This window comes from Sapajus apella, unplaced genomic scaffold (genome assembly GCF_009761245.1).
Source record: "Sapajus apella isolate SASKATOON/1434 unplaced genomic scaffold, GSC_monkey_1.0 scaffold9, whole genome shotgun sequence".
Classification (NCBI taxonomy): Eukaryota; Metazoa; Chordata; class Mammalia; order Primates; family Cebidae; genus Sapajus; species Sapajus apella.
Window position 1 is genome coordinate 20979405 of NW_022436949.1, and position 25419 is coordinate 21004823.

The 25419-nt window shown below is 37.9% G+C and overlaps 1 protein-coding gene and 1 long non-coding RNA gene across 5 annotated transcripts in view; one reads left to right on the forward strand and one right to left on the reverse strand.

Moving 5' to 3' along the window:
* Positions 1 to 25419, reverse strand: part of KLF12 (Kruppel like factor 12) — a 636627-nt gene that overhangs the window by 592424 nt on the left and 18784 nt on the right. The gene's annotated exons all lie outside the window — the stretch shown is intronic.
* LOC116551164 overlaps positions 1 to 25419 on the forward strand; it is a 224267-nt gene that overhangs the window by 97563 nt on the left and 101285 nt on the right. For all 4 annotated transcript variants that reach the window (XR_004268741.1, XR_004268742.1, XR_004268740.1 and 1 more), the window contains one exon: positions 2253 to 2385. This is a non-coding gene — a long non-coding RNA (uncharacterized LOC116551164). The remainder of the gene's footprint in view (positions 1 to 2252; positions 2386 to 25419) is intronic.

A 25419-nucleotide genomic window follows, 5' to 3' on the forward strand; every position in this document is an offset into this window, starting at 1 on the left:
TGGGTAACAAGAGTGAAACTCCGTCTCAAAAAAAAAAAAAAAGTTTGTGATAAAGTTAGAGGTTATATATAGTCCATCTTTGAACAACAAATAAAGACTGTAAGTAAACACATATACAACAGATGTATGTGATTTGGATTTTAGTGTCTTTTAACATTTTCTACAGACAATTAAAAATTATGTATATAAAAATATTAATAAGGATACAGAAACTACGTGTTCCTGATTTTATGTTTCTTTGTGTAGCATTGATTTGCTATGCAGTCATTTGTCTCTGAACTACCTTTCTGAAAAATGTGCACATGCAGACAGAAACATGTGTGAAGTAGTACACTAGTAAACACGGTACTTGCCAAATGTTCTTGTATGCTCTTAGCCAGCCAGGGTTTCATGACCACATGAACATGCTCAACCCCTGAGCAAGAACCCACCATGCTGCAAATTCTCACCTTTGGAGAGCACTGTACTGTGCTGTCCCAAGGTGAGTGTGCTCTGCAGTGTGTGTGGCTGATGGGGGCCTCTCTTTTTGCTATGTGTTTTGTGGTCTGGTCTACAATTTTGAATGATTGCGGCTTACAGAAGGTGTGTAAATAATCAGCTTGCAAGAAAACACAAGTAGAGTATCATGTTTGATGGTAAAATGCATGTTTAGTATTGACTTGAGGTATTTTCAGAGAAATGGCCAAGTAGAATTGAACAAATGAGAGACAATTAGAGGTATTGTTGATCTTCAACATAGTGAAAGGCACCACACATAACTGTAGCTGTAGGAGGTTGAATCAGTGTTTTGTGAATTATGGCTGGAAGAACCTATGGCCTGAGACAGCATAACTTCATGAGATTTGAAGAAAGCACAAGAGCAATTGTCAATTTTAAAGGCTAAGAAAGAATAGCTGCCCCCCAGTATCCATGAGCAATTAGTTCAAGGACCTTCTCTGGATACCAAAGTCTGAGGAGGCTCAAGTCCCTAATATAAAATGGAATGGTACTTGGATATAATCTATGCCCATCCTCCTGTATACTTTAAATCAGCCATAGATTACTAGTAATACCTAATGCAATGTAAATGCTGTGTAAACAGCTGTTGTGCTGTATTGTTTAGGGAGCAACTACAAGAAAAAAAAAAAAAGACTATAACATGTCCAGTACAAACACAGTTTTTTCTTGAGTGTTTTTTTGATCCACAGTTGGTTCAGCCCCTGAATGTGGAACCCACAGATGCAGAGGGTCAACTATGTTTCCATAGAAGACTTGCATGATCCCGACTCAGCATCCCTGGAAGGCAACCTCTCAGAATAATAGTATCTATATATCACAGAGTCCAAAATGTTATTGACAAATATGCATTCATATTTTTTTTACCTGGTTCTTAGTCAGTGTGTATAATTCATAATATTTTTAAAAGGTTGAAAATACAGCTGAAAATAAAATAAAATTTAGTAAAAATACCAAATGTGAGCCTTAGAGCTAAATACTTTCTAACAGCTCCAAGACATAAAAAAAAGAATGATCAAATTGATGAAGATTATTAAAGACAAGGACATTTTCATTTATAAAAGAAAGAAGGTATTTAAAGTAAGTTCTTTATACTTCTAACTAAAATGCTTTTCATTTCTAACTTATGTATGTAAAAAATAAAGTATTGCTCTTTGTAGACATCTTTTTACTTATAGTAGCTGTGAGAAAAATTAGGTAGCTTAACTTGCTCAAGCCCATCAAAAATTCAGGGAAATTGAAGAAAACAGTATTAAAGGTTTTATTCACATTTGAGTTGCTATTGTATGCAACAAGAGCTTAAAGGAAGCATAAGATAAAGACTCTGACTTCTATCAGTATGTGTCCCAGTAGAAGAGCATATGGAATTGGGGTTGAGATCATTGCTTTTTAAAGTATTTGTCAACTTACGTGTGACACTCAACCTGTTACTCTCATCCAATAACATGGTACCAGTATTTATCTCTTTAGAGCCTCCTCCACACTTCTTTTAAGGTGCTGCATTTAATTCTCTCTTCTCATTCAGAGCAAGCTAACGGGAGTCAAGAATGAATACAAGTTCCCTCTGTCTATCCCATCACCTCAGGTCTGGTCATATGACCCTACACTCACCTAATATGATATTCCATGTATTCTTGATCATTTAAAAATCTTGTCCTTAAGGCCTTTTATTGATTTTGGAGTATCCAATAAATATTCTTTAATTATTTTTTGTGCTTTATAACCAGGTTTTTTTTGTTTTTGTTTTTTTTTTCTAGGCAACCAAGAATCTTGACTAGCATGAAAGTTGGTTCCAGGGAAAAGAAGCAAGTCTGGGATTTACTTGGCATAACTGGAGTTAAAAGCAGTGAAAATGCAGTTGTGTCAGTGATCGAAGGATGACAGACTGTGGTAAGCAATGACAAAATGGTTAACTTTTCTGTCATCACTTGGAATCCAGTGAAAATTGAAGAGCAGGTTTTGGGTATCAATTTGCTGATGTTGAATAACAGCTGAAAAAAATTAACTGGGCATGTTGGGGCCTGCTTTTAGACATACTAGGTGGCTTGGGTAAAAAAAGAATGACAAGCTCAAATGTTAAATTCTCAGGTCACAAACTTAAGCTCAGGGAATTTAACCTGATGATGCTAGCAGAATCTTTGGACTCTTACAGTGGTAGAAATGAGGTATCCAAAAAATAAATAAAAAGGTTAGTCTTGGATTGCCAAGTGAATACGTTATTTATTCCCTCTTCAGCTTCTTTGGTGAGAGTTAAAATATTAAATGGGACAGAGTAACATTCTGAATATTAAAATAAGGATATATGGGAGGATTTGAAGGACTTGAAATACCCACAAAACCCAAATTCTTTGAGCTTCCTTTGCCAGTTGATGCGTTCACAATATCTCAGGTAAAAACCCTTGTCTTTGTGGTAAGAGGCAGTCCTTCCCATTCTTAAGCCAGTTCTCTTCAGATCCAAACCCTCTTTTCCCGTTTTCATTTCAAATTGGTAACTAAATTGGATTTCAGCATACTAATAATTTATGTTGTCAAACTTTGTAATAGCTTTATACAATAAAATAAATATATAAAATAAATATACTTAACAATTTGTATAATGAAATACCTACGGGAAAATGTATCTTATTATTATTAAATTCCAAACATGCTCAACCAAAAAGAGAAGAAATATAGTTTTGGGTTAGTCTGTTTTTTTTGTATAGTGCCATTATCTGAATTCATTGATAGGGCAAGGTAGTTTTAATTCTTAGGTTGGCTAACAGGAAGCTGTATAGATTACTAGTCATGCTAAAGAAAATTAAGATGTCATAAATTATTTACAATAATATCTAGAAAGAAAATGACTGAATTTATAATATGAATCTCATCTACTTCCTAACTATGTTGCTTAAGTAGACACAGATGACCAGCTTGTTACTAAGGCCTTGAGAAATACTTCAATGAGGGAACTACCAGTATCTATAAAAAATGTGATTGTGGCTTCTCTTGTCAGATGGGGATATTGATGGGAGACACTAATATTGAAATAGTCTGCCAGATTACAATGGAGTTTGGAAAGATCCTAAGATTGAGAAGGGCAGGTGCAGAAGTCAGACACTTAACCTCCAGAGGCTAGGTATTTGTGCTTTCCCTAATAGAGACACATAGCTATTTAGCACTGGCTTATTGATTATGGAGTCTATAGATCAGAGATATATGGGCAACTCATAAAGTTCCTAATAAATTGGCGTAAAATCTCCATGTCTCAAAATAAAGCTTACCAAAAGAAAGGCAGAGCCATTACCCTGTTTCTAGACCTGTGGTCATTTTTTGGTAAATATATTCTGAGGAAAAGAATGTAAGTAGACCTTTCAGTTGTTTTCAGATAATGGCTCCCAAATTGCACATTTCTGGTGTGGAAGAATGGCACTGTGGTTCAATGGTCAGTGTAGAAATGTATGGTATTCGTTTGATAAATAGAGTCTTGCCCCAAGTACATCTCACTGTAGGCATAGGGGACCTACAGACACATCCTCTTCTTTTTCCCTTCATTTCCTGTGTGTTCTTGGAAAAGACATTCTAGGCAACTGGCTAAATACATTTACTTGTTAACTCAGGAATAAGAGTTGTTATGAAAGGAAAGAACAAGGATGGAACTCCTGGATCTCACCTTCCTTACCAAAAGAGTAAACCAAGCGCAGTAGGATATTCCCATAGAATCTGAGAGATTAGCGCTACCATCAATGACTGAAACAGTAGGTTGTGGTCATTTCTATCGCAGCTCCATTTAACTCTCCAATTAGGCTGATGGGGAAGACAGATGGGTCTTGGAGAATGAGTGTGGATTATTGTAAGCTTAATTAGGTGATGCCTCCAAGTGCAGCTGTTGTTCCAGATGTTGTCTTCTCACTAACTCAAATCAACAGAGCTCCTGGCAATCAGTCCAGGTTGCAGTGCAATCAACTCTACCTGGCAGCCCATATGATCCAGCAGATCCAATGAAGCTTGAAGAGTCTGTAGCAGATTGGGATGCTTTATGGAGCCCTAGTAGTAAATTCACAGTCAAGACCTCTAATATCATTTTAAAAATGAAAGTTATGACCTCTCCAGCAAGTAACTAGTCTTACTTTGAGAAATAACTCTTGAAATGGTAGAGACTAAATGCCTGACATTATGATCTGAATTTCCCATTATGAACCAGTTGTAAACTCATTCACCAAAAAATAAAGTGAGGAATACACAGCAGTACTCCATCAAGTGAAATGCACACATACACATGCGCACACACACACATATGCACACACACACACGTGCACACACACACACGCACACACACAGAGGAATGGTTCCAAGCCAGTATTGAATGCACATGTTAAATTGCGCAAGGAGGATTCTCATCTTCCTGGGGGTTTTCCTGCTACCCTGCTGCTGTCTCTCCACCCCAGTGGCCTCATGGAGGGATTCCTGTGACCAGTTAGTAGCCCGAGATGCCAAATAAATCAATAAATGGATAGATAGGTAGATAGATAGCTCTTGGTTTACACATGCTTCTTCCTAATTTCCTGGGGCCAGCCTTGGTGGACTTACGCTACATGACTGTACTCCTTAATTCAATGCTGGTCCTAAAGGGAAGTAAACATGTTGTCTAATTTGCCTGTAAGAAGTCATAGATTGAGTTAAGTAATAACAAAAACCAGTGGGTAATAATTAATAGTTTGAGTAGATAGTCAGAAACTTAGAAGTAGCAAGACTATTTTGGTAGAGGGTAGTGGATATCTTCTTCCACTCTGAATGCTCTCAGAGTGGGAAAATTAATATTAGTGTACCATTTGAATGCTTGTCAAGAGTCTCTTAAGGTTCAGGATAGATGGTGACCCACTCTGTAGATGTCAGTCAGCCTTCTTGCCCATTCTCCTTGTGCTTGCATAATGATCTTAGGAATTATATAGCAATGGTGACAGTGATGAAACTCATTGTGGTGGGATGAATGATGGCCCCCAAATGATATGCCCACATACTAATCCCCAGAATCTATGAATATGACCTTATTTGGAAAAGAATCTTTGCAGGACTAATGAAGTTAAGGAATTTGAGAAAAAGTCACCCGGATTTCCTGAGTAGGTACTAAATCCATTGAAAAATATCCTTATAAGATACTTACAAGAGATAGAGCAATAACCAAGATGTGGAAGCAACCTAAGTGTCCATCAACTGATGAATAGTGGTATATATACAGGCTGGAATATTATTCATGTTCTCATTCATATGTGGGAGCTAAAAAAGTTGATCTCATGGAGGTAGAGGTAGAATGATGGTTTCCAGAGGCTGGAAAGTGTAGGGGAAGGAGGGATGAAGAGAGGTTAGTTAATGGGTACAAAATTAGGGTTACCGGGAAAAAATATGTTCTAGTGTTAGCACTGTCAGGTGACTATGGTTAGCAATAATTTATTTTATAGTTAAAAATATCTAAAAGAGAAGATTCGGGATGTTCTCGATATGAAGAAATGATAAATGTTTTAGGAGATGGATAATCCAATTACCCTGATTTGGTTACTACATATTATATGCATATATCAAAATACCATATGTACCTCCAAATGTTTAAAATTATTATGTAGCAATTTTTTAAAAAAGAGGCAATGGGGGAGAAGAGAGACACAGAGCAGGCCATGTGAAGATGGAGGTAGAGATTGGAGTTATGTCGTCACAAGCCAAAGGGCACCTGGGGTCATGAGAAGCTGAAAGAAGCAAGGAAGATTTCCCTAGACTTCAGAAGGAACAAGGTCCTACTGATGTCTTGTTTCTGACTTCTGGTGCCCAAAACTGTGAGAGAATGAATTTTTGTTGTTTTGAGCTACTGAGTTTGTGGCAATTTGTTACAATCAGCCAAAGGAACAAAAATACTAAGGACATACTTCTCTATATTATTTTGTTATCACTATTGCTGAGGACTCAATTTTTCCAGTAGAATTAGTCCCCTCTGAGCTAGGGAGCTAGAGCCTGGGTGAGACTTTTGGCAGGGTGATTACTTTTTTTAGTGGGACATCAAGTATTTGTGCCAATGAAAAACACCTTAAGATATGGATTGGATTTGTTTTTTCTGTCTATTACACTTCTAGAAGCATTAATTCCTGTTATTTCAGGCATTGATTATAGACTCAACAGATGACTTTTAGTTCATCAGAATATCTTGTCCAACCTTTCTCTGGCCATGAAATTGTTATTTTGTGAGTGAAATCAGGTAATATGCTGCTGGCCATTGCATAATTGGTTTTATCACATATACTATCATCCCAAAGCAGCTTACTTACACCATAATTGGATGGCTTATTAGAGGATCTCTTACAGTTTCATTCAGGACATCTCCTTATGAGATTGGAATGCCTGTTCAGGAGAGCAGTATATGGAAAGATTTCTCTCAGAGATAGATAATATGTGAGTCTGGAGAAGAAGGAATGATAGAAAGTTTGATGCTTTTCACTATGCTTTACAACTCACAGTGTGCCCTAGAAGTTGTGCTAACTCCAGACTCTTCTGGCTTAGAGGATTTAGTAAGCAAGAGATGAATGCATCCACCAGGCATTGTAACAAGGGTTCTTTTGAGTTGGAAGCTGAGACAGCTATTTGGTCTTTTTAGATTCTTCATCATGAGTTGAATATACTAAAAAGAGGGATTATGGTGCTGTCTGGGGTGATTAATCCTGACACTGAAGAAAAATAGAGTTGCTAGTTCCCAGCAGAGGCAGAAAGGAGAATGGACAGAATCAACTGAGACAAGAATGGGGTTGGGGGAAGATCTTTGTATTGCCAAGTATAGCAATAAAGAAAAAATGGCTTAAAGATGACTTTAATTGTATACAGTAGGATCACCTAAGACTTAGAATTCTCAGGAATAAAGGTTTAGATTATCCCAGAGATTATGTTAGTTAACCAACTTTTGTGATGGCTCATGGCCAAGGGGACATGAAATGAAGGAGTGGGGAAGACATATTTGTCTTCATGATTTTGCATAAACAAGTGTAGTTACTTCTTCTTATTTTACTGGCTTTGTCTCTCTCTTTCTCTGTATATATTTACATATTTGACTAATCTACCTTTTGTTTCCTGCTCATTGAAAACACTATTTCATATAGAGCATATTGAGTTTATAGGCTGAACAATATTTATGTGTGATAGAGGCAAAATTAGAGAAGAATAGATTGTAACTAAAGAGCCAAGACGTGTATTTAGATTTGTATATAATGGGACTTTGGATGGTCTCCTTGTTGTAGGAGTAAAAAGACATGTTTTAGTTATACAAGAGATGGTGTCATTATATTTGGCAGAAGCATATTTTTGAGACTAGGATATATATATATATAGAGAGAGATAGATTTTAATTAGTGAAAGGGTTATAGTGTAGGGGTATTTGTCATATTTTTGCTGCCCAGGAACTCGAGTTCCTATGTGATAGGAATTTTGTTATTTCAGGCAAGATCCTTATTTCCACCTTAGAAGTCTACATGGTATAAGTGTTCATCTTTCTCATGAGCTAGTGTGTGTGCACATGGCCTAAATTTGGATAATGAGACGCTCATGCCAGGAATTTTGAATATGGGAGAAGTGACACAAAGAATCTAGACAGTATTTAGTCATTTTGATGTGGCATTAGTTTGTCGGTACTCAGTGTACACAGTGCTACCTGCTGTTTGTGGTAATCTCAGTGGAGAGTTCCAAGGATGTCTTTGGAGGTGGCGGTTATGTTCTATGTTCTAAGATAACTATTCCAGTGGAGAGGTCCTGACTGTAATCCTAGTTTCTACTAATTTTCTGAGCCGGGTTCTTCAGTGTGGTATAACATAAAACTTTGTTGGCCTTTGTCCTGTTTACTAGGGGGAGTCTCTAAATCCTTGGAATTCTCTGAGTAATAGTGTCTCTTTTTTTTCATTATGGGCTCTTCAGATCACACCTGATAATGTTTACTAACAAGGTGATTCATGGCAGACCCCTAGATCATTTATATTAATGTGTTGACTCCGAATTGGGCTGGCCGTGCTAGAAAGACCAATCAGATGAATAGAGTGTTAGAGTTTTGCATGACATGGTATCAGCCCAACCTCCTAGCCTCCAATGAGGTAAAAGGAACTGGAGATTCAGTTCTATGTGGCTGATGATTCAACCAATGATGCTACACATAGAAACCTCAATAAAAGCTCTGGACACTGAAAGCCTGACTGAACTTCTCTGGTTGGTGATCACACATCAGTGTGCTACAAGCATGAGGCATCCTGAGGACATGAAAGTTTTGTGTTTGGAAAACTTTGTGTTTGGGATGTCCCAAACCTTGCCAGTTAATATACATCTCTTTATTTATCTGTGTGGATTTGTGACCCTTATAATAAAAAATTAATCATCACACTGTCCTCAGTTCTGTGAGTTTTCTGTAAGAAAATTATTGAGGATGCAGTGAGAATCTCCAAAACTGTAGCTGATTGGGTAGATGTGCCGGTGGCCTGGGAACCCTGGAGCTTGGGGCTGGTATCTGAAGTCAGGAAGGTATCGTGGACTATGCACTTAATCTGTGGGATTTGACCTAACTCTGGGTAGTTAGGATTAGAATTGCCTTGGGTCTGGCTTTCCTGTTAACTCTGTGAGCGACTTGATATTCCAGCAAATTTCCTTTTTTGCTTAGGTTAGTTAGAGCAGCAGTTCTCACCCCCCAGGCTGGGTACTGGTTCATGGCCTGTTAGGAACTGGGCTGCACAGCAGGAGGTGAGTGGCAGGTGAGTGAGCATTACTGCCTGAGCTCCACCTCCTGTCAGATCAGCGGAGGTATTAGATTCTCATAAGATCACAAACCCTATTGTGAACTGCACATGTGAAAAATCTAGGTTGAGTGTTCCTTATGAGAATCTAACTAATGTCTGATGGTCTGAGGTGAAACAGTTTCATCCCAAAACCGTCTCTCCCACCTTGTCCGTGGAAAAATTGTCCTCCATAAAACCAGTCCCTGGTGCCAAAAAGGTTGGGGACTGCTAAGTTAGAGTAACTTTCTGTTGTCTGCAATCAATATAAGGCATAAGGAGAAAAGAGGGCAGCTATGCTAAGCATTAGTAGAAACTAAGGATTGAGCCTTGGAAATTAACATGAAGTCTCTAATCCCCTAATTTTCTCTTCTTCCTTTAGCAAATTTATGACAGTAAAAAAGTAAAAAATGGTAGGACCATTTTTATATTATAGAGGAAGGCATTTGTAAGGTAGAAGAACCTCTTAAAAAAAGAATGATCATGTTGCATCTATAATATTTTAATTTTTCCTCCAAAGGAAAGTCACTTTCTCAATGATAAACACATCTTCCTAAAATATATTTGTTTTTATAAAATAAATAAAATAAAAATTTCATAGTCACCTTTTTGCCAGTTATATTAGTTAGAGATATATTAGACTGCTAGTAGAAAACACTAAATACAGTGGCATAAAAGGGATCAATTTTTCTCTCACATAACGGAAGTGTGAAGATAGGCAAACCAGCTATGGTACGCACAATGTCATCAGAGATCCAGGCTTCTAACTTTCCCCTCAAATGTTTACTCTCTTCCTCATGATTTCAAGATGGCTCTTTGCCCCATGAGTATGGTGACCAGACTCTAGCCAGCAAGAAGGGTGAAGGACAAGGGGCAAAGAACTCATGCCAATGAAGTCAGCTCGTTATAAAAAACTTTCTGAAAACTTTTTCAGTGAGTTGTATTTGCAATCTTATTGGCCAGAATTATGTTTCTTGGCCAACCTTAGCTGCAAGGGAGTCTGACAACAAAGTTTATTCATTTATTTATTTTTTGCTACACATATGGCCATCATAAATAAAAATCAGGGTTGTAAAGAAAACTGGCACATTGCTTTCTTTAACTTCTAATGTGCTACTTATAATCACTCTTGTTGAATAAATTGCTCTCTAGTCTGGGACTTATAGTTCTACCAATTTAACAGCTGATTACAAGATTAATACTCAATTTAGTAAGTATTTATATGTATAAAGGCTAATCTTATACATGGAATAAAGTTAAGACTCCCCTGATGTTCCTTTCTTGGAAATTCCTGCAATAGTCACTTTCTTGGATTGTCACTGAAGAGCGAAGTTAAAATATCTGGGAGGTTGAGGTTGGGCTGGCAAATCTTAAAAATAATTGTATAGATTCAGAACCTACACTGCTACTGAGTCAAACTTAAATGTTACAAGTTGTACAATATTTGTCGTATTAAAGTCTTTCAGAAGAGAATATGCCTACCCAAGAGGGCCAGAGATAAGACTTCAGACATTAGGTTTGAAGCTATGGAAAGGAGGACCACTTACCTAGGAGGGCACTAAGCAGAATGGCATGGAACATTAATACAATATGAGAATGAAGAGTTGAAAGAAACAAGAATGGATTCTTCATCCACCAGGGAGACAGGAATAAAGGAAATTCTGAAAAGTAAAATCTTAAATATTTAGAAGTAGGCTATATGTTTAGAAGGAAGAATGAGCGATCTAAAGAATATTTTGAGGTTGGAGTTTAGGAAACTCAAGAAGTAGAATTTTCTTGAAGCCAAGGAGGGGTCTGATTTGTAGGCAGATAAGACCTTGGTATGCTAGGTACCTGATATTCTGAGCAAGAACGAGGTGTGTCCAAGGAATAAAAGTTAAAGTTTAGAAAGAATAGACTAGCTGTAACAGCAAGAACTTAAGGAGAAACTACGTTGCTTTAAAATAAATTAATCGAACTGGGTTAAATGGGCTATAGAAACCACAAATGCCATCTTCTTTTCCTTTTAGTAGAGTGTGCTCTACTAGTACCGTTTCAAATAGTGCTCATTTTAGTTTTTCCTTTCCTGTGTGGAACACTCTAAACATAGAATCGCTAAGAAGTCATTACAGAATTCCTTATTTTGTGGTATATAGTTATGATGCAACCAGAGAAACAACGCCAGATTTTGTTTGTTTGAAAAATGAGGATATTTGAAGTTTATTGAATGTGAAAATATGATTCTTTAAGCTGTGTATAATACAATACTATCCCTTCTAATTTCTATATAAGCAATTTCTATTCTTTTCTCCTTAGGCTCATTTTTTCCTTTGGTAAGTGTATTTGTGCTGCCTTGAAAAATGATTAGAATTGACTTAATGTTAATCTATTCCTGTAATAGTCTTTATATCCAGCTTTTTTTTCTCTTGAGCATGTACAAATCTTTTTTCCATATTTGTAAAGTATTCCCTTTATATCAGAACTTTGCAATAGTTGTGTGCAATTCTGTTATACTCTAATAGAATTGTTCTTAATATTTGCTTAATCATAGTCTTCAATACTCAGTAAGAATATCATAATAAAATTAATAATCATAATAAACCTGAATGGGTTATGCAAACTAGAACACTTGTTTCTACTGTAACTGAGAAGTGGACCTGGAATATTTTTGGCTTTTTAGAGGGTTGATAAATTGGTTTCAGACTCACACCTTTCTGTGAAAAGCCAAGATCACCCAAAGGAGTTCAAATAGTACAAGGATTATGTAATGCATGGCAGCTGGTGGGTTGAAGACAGTCTTCCACCCTAATTCTTACTGAGAAACCTATTTCATTTGGTTAATAAAGAATAATTCAAAGTATTATTTTAATGAGACGAGTGACAGTTACTCTAATATGAACCCATGCCACACAGGGCACAAATGCAGTGATCAAACATCATAGTGTAATTAAAAATAGAAGACTGGCACATGAACTTAAGACACGAAACTCTGCTTCTTGAGGCCTGCACTGAAAATCATCTTAATGTGATAAAAGTCTATTCTACAGGAAAGTCCTCCAGGGAATGTGATTATACAACCTCCCTCTTCACCCAATACCAATGTTTACAAATCTTCTTGTAAGGAAATACTTTTCTTATATTTAACCTAAATCCCTATGTGGAAGCTTAAGCCCACTACTTCCTCTCCTAGCCTTAGTGAAGATGCAATACAGCTGCCACTTCCAGATGGTCCTTAAAAAAAAAAGACCTAAGGCTTATTTACATATAATCAGCTCATACATCTCCTTTCTCTGTGCTCATCTACAAGAGAAAAATATTGCAGTGCTTCTTCTTACATTGCTTATTACCTCTAAGATTGCACATTACCATTTTATTATATTTTGTAGTTAAATCTTTCAACCTGTTCCTAATTATTTCCTTATGGCCAATTTTCAGAAGTGAAATTCTGGGGTCAAAAGGTAAGCATATTTTAAATATTTTTACTCCTATTGCCGAATTACTCTTGACAAAGATCGTACTTATTTATGTATCTAGTTGCTGTGTGGAAAAAAGAAGGAAATCTTTCTTCTCACTCATGCCAATGTTGTATATTACCATTCTTTTTGTCTTTGCTAGTTTGGTGCCTTATTACTTTAATTTTCACTTCTTTTTTTTAATAATTGAAGTTGAATATTTCTCATACATGTTGGCAATCTGTCTTTATGTATGTATAAGCATTTTCTTTTCCATTCCTTTACTCAGTTATTATTTCTTTTACATGTCATAGTTTTTCATAGGAAAGAAATTATACTTTGTTTGGCACATGTTACCAATATATTTCTTCTACTTCATCAATTTTTAAAATTCCATTTGTCATATTTGGATGTTTTTAATTTTTAAATAGTAAACTTTATTAATCAGTAATATGTGAGTCTTGGTTAAGGAGCCTGTTTACACCACAAGATTACATAGACTCACCTATATTTTCTTTCTTAGTACTTTCATATTTTCAGTGAAGCAAGGCACTGAGAAGGTGACATTTGAGCAAAGATCTGAAGGAGATGTGGAGAGAGCCATGTGCCTGTTTGGGGGGAAATTGTTCAAAGCAAAGGGAACCACAAATGTGAAAACCTTGTAATTTGAGTTTTATGTGTTGTTTGCAGAGCAGTAAGGAGGCCAGTGTGTGAAGTGGAGTGATTGGGGGGTGAGAGCAGTACAAAATGAAGTCTGGGAGAAAATATGTGTCATGTTATTTAAGCTTTTCAACGTCACTATGAATCCTTCACTCTGATAGACATGGGGAACCATTGGAGGGTTTTAAGCAAATAAGTCATGTGACCTCGCTTTCATCTTAACAGGATAATTTATTTATTTATTTATTTTTGAGATGCCGTTTCTCTCCTGTTGACCAGGCTGGAGTGCAATGGTGCGATCTTGGCTCACTGCAACCTCTGCCTCCCAAATTCAAGCGATTCTCCTGCCTCAGCCTCTCAGGTAGCTGGGATTACAGGCATGCGCCACCATACCCGGCTAATTTGGTATTTTTAGTAGAGATGGAGTTTCTCCATGTTGATCAGACTGGTCTCAAACTCCCAAGCTTAGGTGATCCGCCCGCCTTGGCCTCCCAAAGTGCTGGGATTACAGGTGTTAGCCACTGTGCCAAGCCTAGGATAATTATTTATTCTGTTATAGTCTAACCAGTTGCTTTCAAATAACAAGTTGAATAATCGAATTTTTTCTAGAGATAGAAGTTTGCTTTTAAAAATGCAGCTTGCATAAATTATTAAATTCTTATGTAGAGTTAATATATATGTGGGATTTTCTCCTTGCTTGCTTTAATCTCCAGAATTTTTCTTGCATATACAGTATGGTTTAATTATTATATCTTAAAATATATTTAAAATGTAGCTGGACAGATTCCTTGTTACTGCTTTTTAAATCAAAATTTTCCTGCCTCTTTTTGGATAATTTTTTTCTGTATATAACCTTTTCTTTCTTTCTTTCTTTCTTTCTTTCTTTCTTTCTTTCTTTTTTCTTTTCTTTTCTTTTCTTTTTTCTTTTCTTTTCTTTTCTCTTCTCTTCTTTTCTTTTCTCTTTCTTTTTTTGTTTCTGAGACACAGTCTCATTCTATTGCCTGCAATCATGCCTAACTGTAGCTTTGACCTCCCAGGCTCAAGTGATCCTCCCATCTCAGCCTCCTGAGTGGCTTGGGATTATAGGTGCACACTGTTATGCCTGGCTAGTTTCCTTCCTCCCTCCCTCCCTCCCTCCCTCCCTTCCTTCCTTCCTTCCTTCCTTCCTTCCTTCTTTCCTTCCTCTCCCTCCCTTCCTCCCTCCCTCCCTCCCTTCCTCCCTTCCTTCTTTCCTTCCTTCCTTCCTTTCTTCCTTCCTTCTTTCCATATTGGGCAGAGAGGCATGTGAAAATAACTGTTAGTATTATATTAAAATAAACATGGCTCAGAGGAAGTCATCATAAAGCAATTGTAGATTATTTCCAAGAGCCCCTTACAATGAACTCTATAGGGCTATTCTTTCCCCTTTCCCTGGCCGAAAACTTAGGAAGGAACTGCAACTTTTAAAAATTTGTTCTTAAGGCACAAAACTCTCTCTCTCTCTCTCTCTCTCTCTCTCTCTCTCTCTCTCAGTTTTGTAATTAAACTCTCTCTCTCTCTCTCTCTCTCAGTTTTGTAATTAGAATGTCCTGTCTCATGGGGTGTCACAAGGTCAGTCCTGCTGTCCAGTGGAGGCATCTCCCATAGGTGCTCAGACACGTTTTAGGTTGGAAGCCTGAGCCCAAAGGATGGAGAGTAGATGGCTTCTTCCTCTCTGCCAAGCACATCTACCCTTCCACCTGCTACTGTTAATGAAATTTTATTTTCCCTTCAGGATCAGAGCTGGTGGGGAGAAGGGTAGGAGGAGAGATAGGTTGAGGCAAGATATACTTTAGATGCCTGGTACTATTGTGGGTTGAGTGGTGCTGTTCTCGGGTCCTGATGTGTGTTTAATCTGGACATGTTCACTTACAGGTGCTCTCATGAGTTCTTTGAGGCCTCCGCCCACCACTCTGGCTTCCCAACTTTTCCAGCATCCCCTCCCTTGCCCCAACCAATCTATAGATGATTTCTATTTCTATTTGGGCTGATCGTTTCCTGCTCCCTCAGCCCTAGGAATCTGGTGATAGCTGCCAGTTTATTTCTGGTAAGGTCTATTTCTACTTCAGGTAGCTTTCTGGTACCATCTAAGATGGCTTCAGATAATGGCTTTTTAACTCATAGTTTCACTCAAAGTTTCTGGTGAAAACTTTCATGCATTTTTTGCTGATATGTCCCTTTCCTTCTCTCCATCTAAATTCTTGGTCTGCATACTGATCCCAGTTCAGCAACAACTCTCTTTCATTCTTCCACAAGAGAACCTGTCAGTCCAGGTTTTACATTTTAGGTTTTCCAAGTAAGAATCAAGTCACCAGTCCACAGTATCCTCCAAACAGCCAAGAATATATATTAAATCCTTGTGGTTGCTCCTTAAAAACCCTCCCTTTTAACATGAGACAGAGAGTGAGCACCACATTGTGCTCCAATAGCTGCCTCCGAAAATCCCCCTCAATCTCCACCCTCTCTTTCCTCACCTCTTCCTAACTTTTAAACGGAGAGTTATTATCTCAGAAGCTGCAAAATTAATTTTCTGCCTTGGGATGTTTTTCAAATCACACTTTGAAATGTATCATCTATTATTTTCAGGCCTCAGCCAAAATAGAGAGAGGATCTCATTTTAATATCCCGTTATATAATGAGTGTCACTGTTAAGAACACTAGTCTAGGAACTGTTAAGGAATGTTGATTCTCTGGCTCCTCTTATCCAATAAGAATATACCCCACCTCTTTCCATGGTGGGGAGATGACTTGGACTACTTTTGCCAGGAAAAGGTAATACATCTTTTCCCATAGCTATCCAAGAAGCTCTGTCAGTATCAACTCTAGTGAAACTGGAGACAGCCTGTATCCTTTGGCTACATCCATGTACTAGTGGGTCATATTACTCTGCCCAAACAGGTTCTAGACTCGCTCTTTTCCTCTTGGACATACCCACCCTTAAAATCCCCTGGGGAAAAGTCTCCTCCATCACAGCACTGGGATATTGTAACAGGAAGTAGGAAGCCCCACTGTGCTCTTTAATTTAGTTGATGCATGACAGCTCTGATTCAAGGTAATGCATTTGGCTCCGATCTTTGTGCTTAGACTCTTGGCCTTCTACCCTGAATGTAGAGTATTTTGCATTCTGACTTCTTTGACTTCTACCTTGAATGGAAGAAATGTTATATAGCTCACCAAAATTAACCATGCACATTGGTAAAGTGTGTTTTAACTTTTGGTGGGTAAGAAAAATGTGTTTTTTTCTGCACAACAATTCAGCATCTCTCACAATGGTTTGAAGTAAACAGAAATTTTGTTGACTTCTTTTTAGTCATGAGGAATTTATTAAGGGCTAAACTTAATTCAGCACAGTAAAGTGTTGAACTTAATCAACAAATTAAGCACAGTAATGGGAACATCAGTTCTGTAACCAATGAACAAAATAGTAAACGACATGTCAGTCTGAGAGTTGAGCTTGAACAAAAAACATGTGGTGCAGGAAAACACAGGTGGCTGCCCCATAGTGGACTCAACAGTGAAAGAGCATGGAGTACATAATGAGCATTGTCAAGTGTTGCTAAACTAGTTTGATTTGAGATTTTAAGGACCCTCAAGTTCCATGTTAAAAAGCTTTAACTTATTCTCATGGGCAAAGAGGATCTAAGTCTTGTGCAAAGTCTCAAATGAAGATGAAACTGCAAAGTTTCATCTTCCATATGAGAGAAGGTGAAAGTCTCTAAGAGTGGAGGGATGCACAAGAATATTATCTTAAGCACAGAGGACCAGATGTGTTGAATACCTGTGATCTGGACAGTGGGGCAAGGAATAGGTTTTAGTAATGTTTTTTGTTAGTAGCCTCTGTAGGATGTCCTCAGGGCTGCAAATGGGCTTACAAACCTTCCTTTTAAAATTGACCCTTAGTGGTTGGCGAGCATATTAATAATTGTTATAATCTATCAAATTCTATTGTCATGTGAATAATTGCCAATCCTCACAACAATGATGCAAGCCAGTCTCATATCTTCTTTACAGATTAGGACACAGGTGCTCAGAGAAGTTAGGAAACGTGTCCAGGTTTTCAAAAACATGACTGCAACCTGATATGGTCTAATGATCTTTTTGGGTAAAGTCTGATGACCAGTTTTGTCCCTGCTACACCCATTACAGAAGTCCCTGAAACCGCTGGAAACAGCCTACACTTAAATCTGTTCCATAGACTTCCAATTAAAGGTGGGATCAGGAAGTGAACTTGCCTTACTACCTGATTAACCCTTAAGTAATATAAAATATACGCAGGAAATTTATGAATCTATACACAGATTGTTTCTCATGGTGGTGAAAACTGCTCAACTTTGGGGGTAGTCAGGGAGGCTAATGAAAGAGACACGATGGGGAAACACATCTTGGGATCAAAACATTCCCTAGTTTTCTGCAAGTTGGTGGTAGAAAGTACCTTTATGGATGGAGTCAGACCTAACAGTGAAAGAACCTTTGGTGTGCAGCCACCTTGTGAGAATTGTAGCAAATACTGTTTTGTTAACACTCCTATCTATGCTTTTATTTATTTATTTATTTATTTTAAATTTTTTTTTTTTTTGCCAAAGACTGTGCCATAAAAACTGAGAAAAAAGGAGAAAAATAAATTCAAAAGCATATTAACCTTATCTAGAGCCACAATCAGATAGTCACTACTTTTGATATGTTTGATACTGTCTCCCACGACTACTTGACAGTGGGGTAAAAGCTACTTGTAATCCATTGCTAATGGGTTCTTACGCTTCTCCTAGACTTCTACCTCCCATGGTCTTGTATATAATATCTATATTTTGTTGTATTTTATTGATCTGCACGTTTATCTTTTCATCTTCCCCTTTTTAGATCTAATTTTAAAAACAATGATTTTTTAAAATTCTCTTCCCTATTTTTAAAAACTATTTTAAAATTTAAAAAAAAAGTGTTATCTTAAGATGCCCACACACTATTTCTCACCACACTTCATGACTTGTTCTGGTAGAAACTGTACTTGCTGGGAATGTATTGACCCTCCCTGCTGTGATGATGAAGTGGTTTTGCACTGACTGTCATCAGAGAAAAAGGTGAAAGGTTATTCCTTTTTCTCTTTCCCTCAAAACCTTGTAAGATAGGAATTAAGACTTAAAGAATGTGAAAGTATTTATTTTGGTGTGATAAGTGCGGATGAAAAGTATTTAAAAAACTAGATGTGGCATAAAGTTATTAATCAAAAAAATCAGTTCTTAGAGAATTAGGAATAAAGTAAGTAGTAGGATATTTATTGTAAGATACATTAAATTGCTTTTAAGTATATAAAGCTATAAACATATTTTAAAAATCAGAATCCAGGTTTAGAAACAGATAAATATTTTCTTCTGTCAAGGTAATGGAATAAGGCTATAGAATGAATAGCGTCAAAATATGTACAAATTCAGTGGCTCACATAAATCATTTTTTGATCTATGTGCTTGGTTATAAGACATTCTCCATTTTGGAAGATTGTTGTAATCATCTCGGTGGGTGTGGGGTGGCTATTTTTCTTGCACAATAATTCAATATCTCTCACAACAGTTTGAAATAAATGGAAACTTCGTTGACATTTTCTTCAGGTAGATGTAAAATTGTTTCTAGTAAACATTGCTATCTTCTGTAAGGGAGATTTCCTTGGAAATTCTTATCCAATTTCTGTATTTGCACATAACATCCTTTCTTCAGGAGCACCTTCAGAAGCACAGCTCAGCCCCCAAACACCAGGGATCATCTCAAAGTTCAGATCAGTCAACCTTAGTAAGGTCAGTCAATTACTGGAGGAGGTTAGGGGAAAGTGGGAGTGGGATTTGTAATTGGATGATAGCCCTAGCAAGTATGACTCAGTTTCTAGTGGCAACAAGCTCCAGACTCCTCTGTGGGACAGCTTCATAATTAAATGTTAAAATACAAGTGCTTTTCTATGAAGGAGGGCATATTTTCCTTCCAAAATTCTAATTTAATATTCATGTTCAGAGCTCACAGCTTAGGAGAAAATTCAGTCTTAAGATTCTGCACACTTAAGCAGGTAGTATGTGATTAAGATGATGCCTTAGTTGGAAGGCTTTTAAATCCAGTCTTCTTCCTTGCCACATACATGGTTTGTGAATCTTGTTGACTGGATCTATGTATTTCCTCCATGTTAATACCACACACTATTTTCAGTGTTTTCTGTAGCTTCACCCTGCAGGGGTGGGAACTGCGAGAGTGAAGCATGTTAATGGTCTGAAGTTCCCCAGTGCTACAGGGTGATGATGTTAAGATCTTTTCACACCATCCTGGCCTTAGTGTGATGGGGATGCCTCTCCTGAGAGCCTGTGTGATGGAAATTCAGATCTGTGGGTGACTGCATGACAGCGTGGGCAGAAAAGGAAATATGGAAATAATAACTCCAGGGAAGAAGAAAGAGCAAACCAAGGAATAGAAATGAACCAAAGAACCAAAACTGAATAGAAAGGTTAATGAAATAGGGATGCGTCTCAGAGGTTAGGGACCTCCATTATGGTTTCAGTTCTATTGTGTGACTTAGGGCAAGGCACATAACTTATCTGGGTCTCAGTTTCTCCCCAGGTTATATATTGGCTATGTGATTCATGAAGTATTTTATGATTTTAGTATTCTCTGATTCCTAGTATTCTATGATTCCTAGTATTCTATGTTCTCCACACTCATATTTTGATTTTCAATATGTTGATAGATTTTATTTTAGCAAAACACAAATGTATCTCAATTCTTGATGACATATTGTAATGACTTAGCAAGAATGTTATTTAAAAATTGTCCAGGCCGGGCGCGGTGGCTCACGCCTGTAATCCCAGCACTTTGGGAGGCCGAGGCGGGTGGATCACGAGGTCAAGAGATCGAGACCATCCTGGTCAACATGGTGAAACCCCGTCTCTACTAAAACTACAAAAAATTAGCTGGGCATGGTGGCACGTGCCTGTAATCCCAGCTACTCAGGAGGCTGAGGCAGGAGAATTGCCTGAACCCAGGAGGCAGAGGTTGCGGTGAGCCAAGATTGCGCCATTGCACTCCAGCCTGGGTAACAAGAGCGAAACTCCGACTCAAAAAAAAAAAAAAAATTGTCCAAAAAAAGACATAAAATTCACAATATTTCTCTACCTTAGAAACGAACAATATGCACATTAGTTTCCAACCTACTGAATTGGAGAAACCAGAGGAAATGTAGACTGCAACCTGCACTGAAGAATCTTTTCTGAGAAAATCATCTAAGCTAGTTTGAAAATGTCTTCCAAAAATTCAGACTATATTGTTTTAAAACTGACTATATATTTTCAATGGTTACTTGAAATATTCTAATGCAAGTTAGATACTTTCCTTTGATTACCAAAACTACTAGGAAGACATTATTAGCATAATCTAAAAGTTCTGCAAAAATCTCATTGCTATTACATGCTGAGCCATAATTTGGAAAATAGTAAAACACATTAAAAGATGGGTAAGTCCAGTGGAATAACCCAAGAGGTTCATGTTAATAAAACAGAAAAATCAATTCATCTAGACGGGGCATAAACTAAAGATACATATAATATTCCATGCAGACATTCCTCTATATTTAGTGCCTAAAAGTATGTACTAGTGGGCAGACCAAGCATTAGGTTGGAAGTCAGAGGAATTGGGGCTGTATTTAGAATTTTTCATTTTTTACTCCATAACTTTCACTACTCTCAGCCCTTGTGTCTCAGTTTCCACATTTGTTAAAATGAGGTTAATGATACTCACCTGACCAACCTGAGATTAAATTATGAACTCTTAAAAAACTAAACCCTGTGCATTTCTAGAAAAAAAAGACATGATTATTACTATTTCACCGAGACTGAGGCTTTTGGCAAAAGTATCATCCATAAGTGTATAAAGTCTTGTAAGTTCCTTGGCGCCCTTGAAAATTTCCAGGTATACCTATGATTTTATAGTAAGCGGACCCACCCTTAATGCCCTCAGTTCATCCAGCTGACCTAGGCCTTTTAATGTTAACAAGACTGAGGCTGAATGCCAGGTGAAAAATCAGGGGTTGTCAATTCCTTAAAACAGACTCAGAAACAAAAAGTCTTGAAGGGGGACTTGAGAATGTTATTCAGAGTGCAATCCTCAGGCACTGTGGATTTTGATAAGCCCCTTTATCAAAGAACAAATGTGAAACAGTGTGATGATATCTGTGCAACTCAGGACTCCTCAGGATGGTGAGTCAGTTGGCCCACTGGGCTAAGGTGATCCCTGCGTTACAGTGCAGAATTGCATCCTCACCTCACAGGCAATGGGACCCTGGTCCAGTCTTCCTTCATGGAGTAGTAGAGTCAGAAGCCAAGGCCCAGCTCCTTCTGGCTGTGCCCAGCTTACTTCTAATTCATGGCTCCCTGACAAAGGGACAGAAGGATCCAATGGCTCTAAGCCTGGTAGGCAGTAGTAGCTTTGGAGGTGAGAGGAGAGCCTTTCAATGGGAATGTCAGTGAAGGGAGGACATGTGAGAAGGGGTTTCTGTGCATGTTCTCACCTTTAAAATATACTATGAAACCCATGAGAATTATGGGCATTGTGGTATATTTACACTATGGTATAGAATTATGACAACATTCTCACTTATGCAACATTTCATATCCTATTTGAATATGTTTCTTTTCACCCATTATAAGTAGGGCCTTTTGGGTAGGCATGCTCCCTGAACTATGAGCTAATAATTTCCACTGTCGTGGCCTTGAGATTGGAGGTTTATGAAAAATTTTTTTAACTCATCAAATTTCTCTTGTATGGAGGAAGACAAGTAACTGCATGAATTTATCTTCATAGGGCACATGGTTTTTCTTCTGGGCATGTGAAATTCACTTACAACCCCTTCCAACACTTAAATAAGATCAAATGCATATAGCCAGGCTTACCTGATTTTTTTTTTTTTTTTACACTATGGAGAATTGACTTCTTGTTAATTGCATCTGCAGTCTCAATGCTCTTTATAGAATCTTTCGTAAGTGTTATTAATAGTAATGGCGGTCTTTTATTAATAATGCATAATAACAATAGCTGGCATTAAAACAATATTAGTTAAGTGATTAGAGAGATGGCTAGAGTTGTGGTTAGAAAATGGGCCTGTAGACATCAATACAACTAAAGTCATTTATTCTTTCCCTCATAAAACAGGAAGAACTATAATGGCCAACTAAGCTCTTAATAAAATCCTGCCACAATCACATAACTGCAGACTGACATTTTCATTTGTGGGAGAATCCTTGGTGGTGGTGTGTGATGGGGCATCCCCAGGAGAAAGAACAGAAAACAGAGGATTATTTGCATAATTTCCCTATACTCCCTGTGATTTTCTTTCATTCTTCCCCATCTGTAGTTAACCATTAGTAGCAGAAATGCAAGCAGAGGGCCTGGTTTCTAGTCCTGGTTCTTTTACATAATGGCAGGTGATTACATGACAATGTCCCTGAGGCTCAGTTTCTCTCATCTGTGAAATGGGAAGGATTATATTTATTTGATAAACATTTTATTGAGATTGGAAGGTAAAAGTGTACCTCGTCATGCTTTGTAATATGCTCTAAAAGAGCTATAAGCATTTTCCCAATAATTCTTAGCCAAGCCCTGAAGCCAACGCACGTCTTTCCCACACTCATACCTCTGTTCCAAGCTTCTACTCTTCTACCTTTCCTATACTATTTCACAGGCCCAGAGTGCTTTAGTTGTCTTTTAGGCACAAGAAATTATCCCTGCACATACAAAATTAGGACTACCCCTCTCCCCAACCACTACTCTAACTTCCTTTCTATCTTCCAAAGGATAACTGAAGATAAACATGATAAACAAATTCATCATAAGATGCTGAATGTTGATAACAGGGTCATTTTACCACTTCTTTTTTCCACTCTCTTTCTCCTTTCTCTCTCCTTTCCTTCCTTCTCTTCTTTCTAAGGGGATATGCCACACTGAAATGGATGTGAGGTAACATACACAATGAAAAGTACAGATAAATGTAGAGATGTGAGGTGTGTTAAAACTATAATATGATTAAAACAAGGTAGGATGTCACGATTCAAATAACATAGAATGGAGGGAGAAATTATATAAGAAAATCTAAGCTAGGGCAGCGACTGAAATTCATGATGACATTTCAAAATATTGAGCTTCCAGGAAGACAAGATAAAAAGGGAAACAGTAAAAAACATATTCAGGAGAGACAAATTTTCTCTACCATAATTCTTAGAAAAAATTATCATATGCATATTCTTGGTGCATAAATTAGAAGGCAGGTAATACCATCAATGCAGTTTGTTTTTTTTTTAAAGTAGGGATAGCCTTCATATGGGCTTATTAAAAAATTGTTAGCATTGATAAAATGCAAGCTGACATCACTTTTGCAGGGACTCCTGGGGAATTTGCATTTTTAAAGTGAACTCTGATCTTAATCCTGAGATTTCTTGCAAAATCAACATCTATGGTGTTAGGACATGGAGGCTGATTTTGTAGGCAGAGATCTTCACTGTAATAATAATTTTCTGCACTTGCTTTGGCTTTGCACACGTATTTTTCCATCATGGTTGGATTCGGTGTGTCTTCCGTGAGTTTTATGTCTCTGTCTGGTTTTTGGAATGGGGACTCAGTAAATGGAGGTTGAGCCTTGGAGAGAATAGTCCAGAAATCATTTAAACCAAGCTGTAGCTATCATTTTAATGTTCCTTTGAAGGAGAAAGCCTCTGAATTATTTCACATATAGCCTCTTACAAATATTTTAAAGTAAGCTTTATTAATCATTACATGGCTCTTTCCTAGCTGTGGTCCCAAAGGTCTGGTAAGCTTTAAATCCCTAGTGACACCTGCTGGGCAGACCTCGGCTCACTGCTGCAGGCTTTCCATCAGCCTACCTCTTCTTTAGCATGCAAAGCTGCAGGCCACTAGGTAAGGGGCTGGCTGCCGCTTCCGCAGCTTGCAGCTGGTCTGCTCATTGCTCATGCAGGTGACCTCTGTCGACAGAATCGTGTGCCAGTGTCCCCAGTGCTCTCTCAGGGGATATGATTTCCAACCTGTCCAGGTCCCAGGAAACACACAGGGATCTATCAAAGTTGCAAGAGAGAGAGAGACAGAGAGACAGAGACAGAGAGAGAGAGAGCGAGAGAGAGAGAGACAGAGAGAGAGAGAGAGAGAGAGAGAGAGAGAGAGAGAGAGAATCCACCACTATCCGCCCCCAACCCCAGCCCCAAGTTCCTAAGCTGCTTCTTTGTCTGAAAACTCGGAGGTGAAAGATGCTACTTGAGCCGTATGTTTTGTTCAAGCACAAACCAAATTATGCTATACTTGCTTATATCTGAACATATTGGTTTATCTTACATAGAGTTTAATTGATGCAAACTTGAACTTCAGTATGTTAGATTTTCAGTGAAAACACCATCCCTGTGATTTAGATTGCTATGTTTTTCTTTGAACAAAGCAAAGAGGAGCCAGGCAATTACACCCCTGCTTTGGTTTGTTTCTTCCATATTCACCAACCATTACAAAAATAGTGTTTAACCTCTTGTAGTATGACCTCTTGTGTCCTCTACTGTCCAATTGCACAGTTTCTTTCCAAGCCAGCATCTGCATCCTTGGACAGAGCAACTTGTGTGCAAAGTCCGTGTTAGCTCATCAAGCATGGCTTTGTTTGCACTTATTCACTGCTCATCCAGCACTGCGTAAGTGGTTTTGCATATTAACTAAGTGCACAGTAACCTTCCCTTACCTCCTTACAGCTCCACCCCCTCCCACCCGGCCCAGGGAAATCAACACTGTTACTCGCTGAGGAAGCTGCCAAGGGGTTGCCATGGCAACTGTTCTGCTTTCAGCAGCTACTTTTCTGGTTTGAAGGGGGGAAGGAAAAAAAAAAACCTGGGGAGAGCTAGGCAGCTTTCTGATCAGAGTTCAGATAAAGAGAGTCACAGTAATTTGTGGGCACTGACTAAAATAACCCAATGGATTTGAGAGTTACTGCAAAAGAAGCAGACAAACTGAAGAGGTAGGTCTAGTGGAAGGCAAATCATTAAATTATT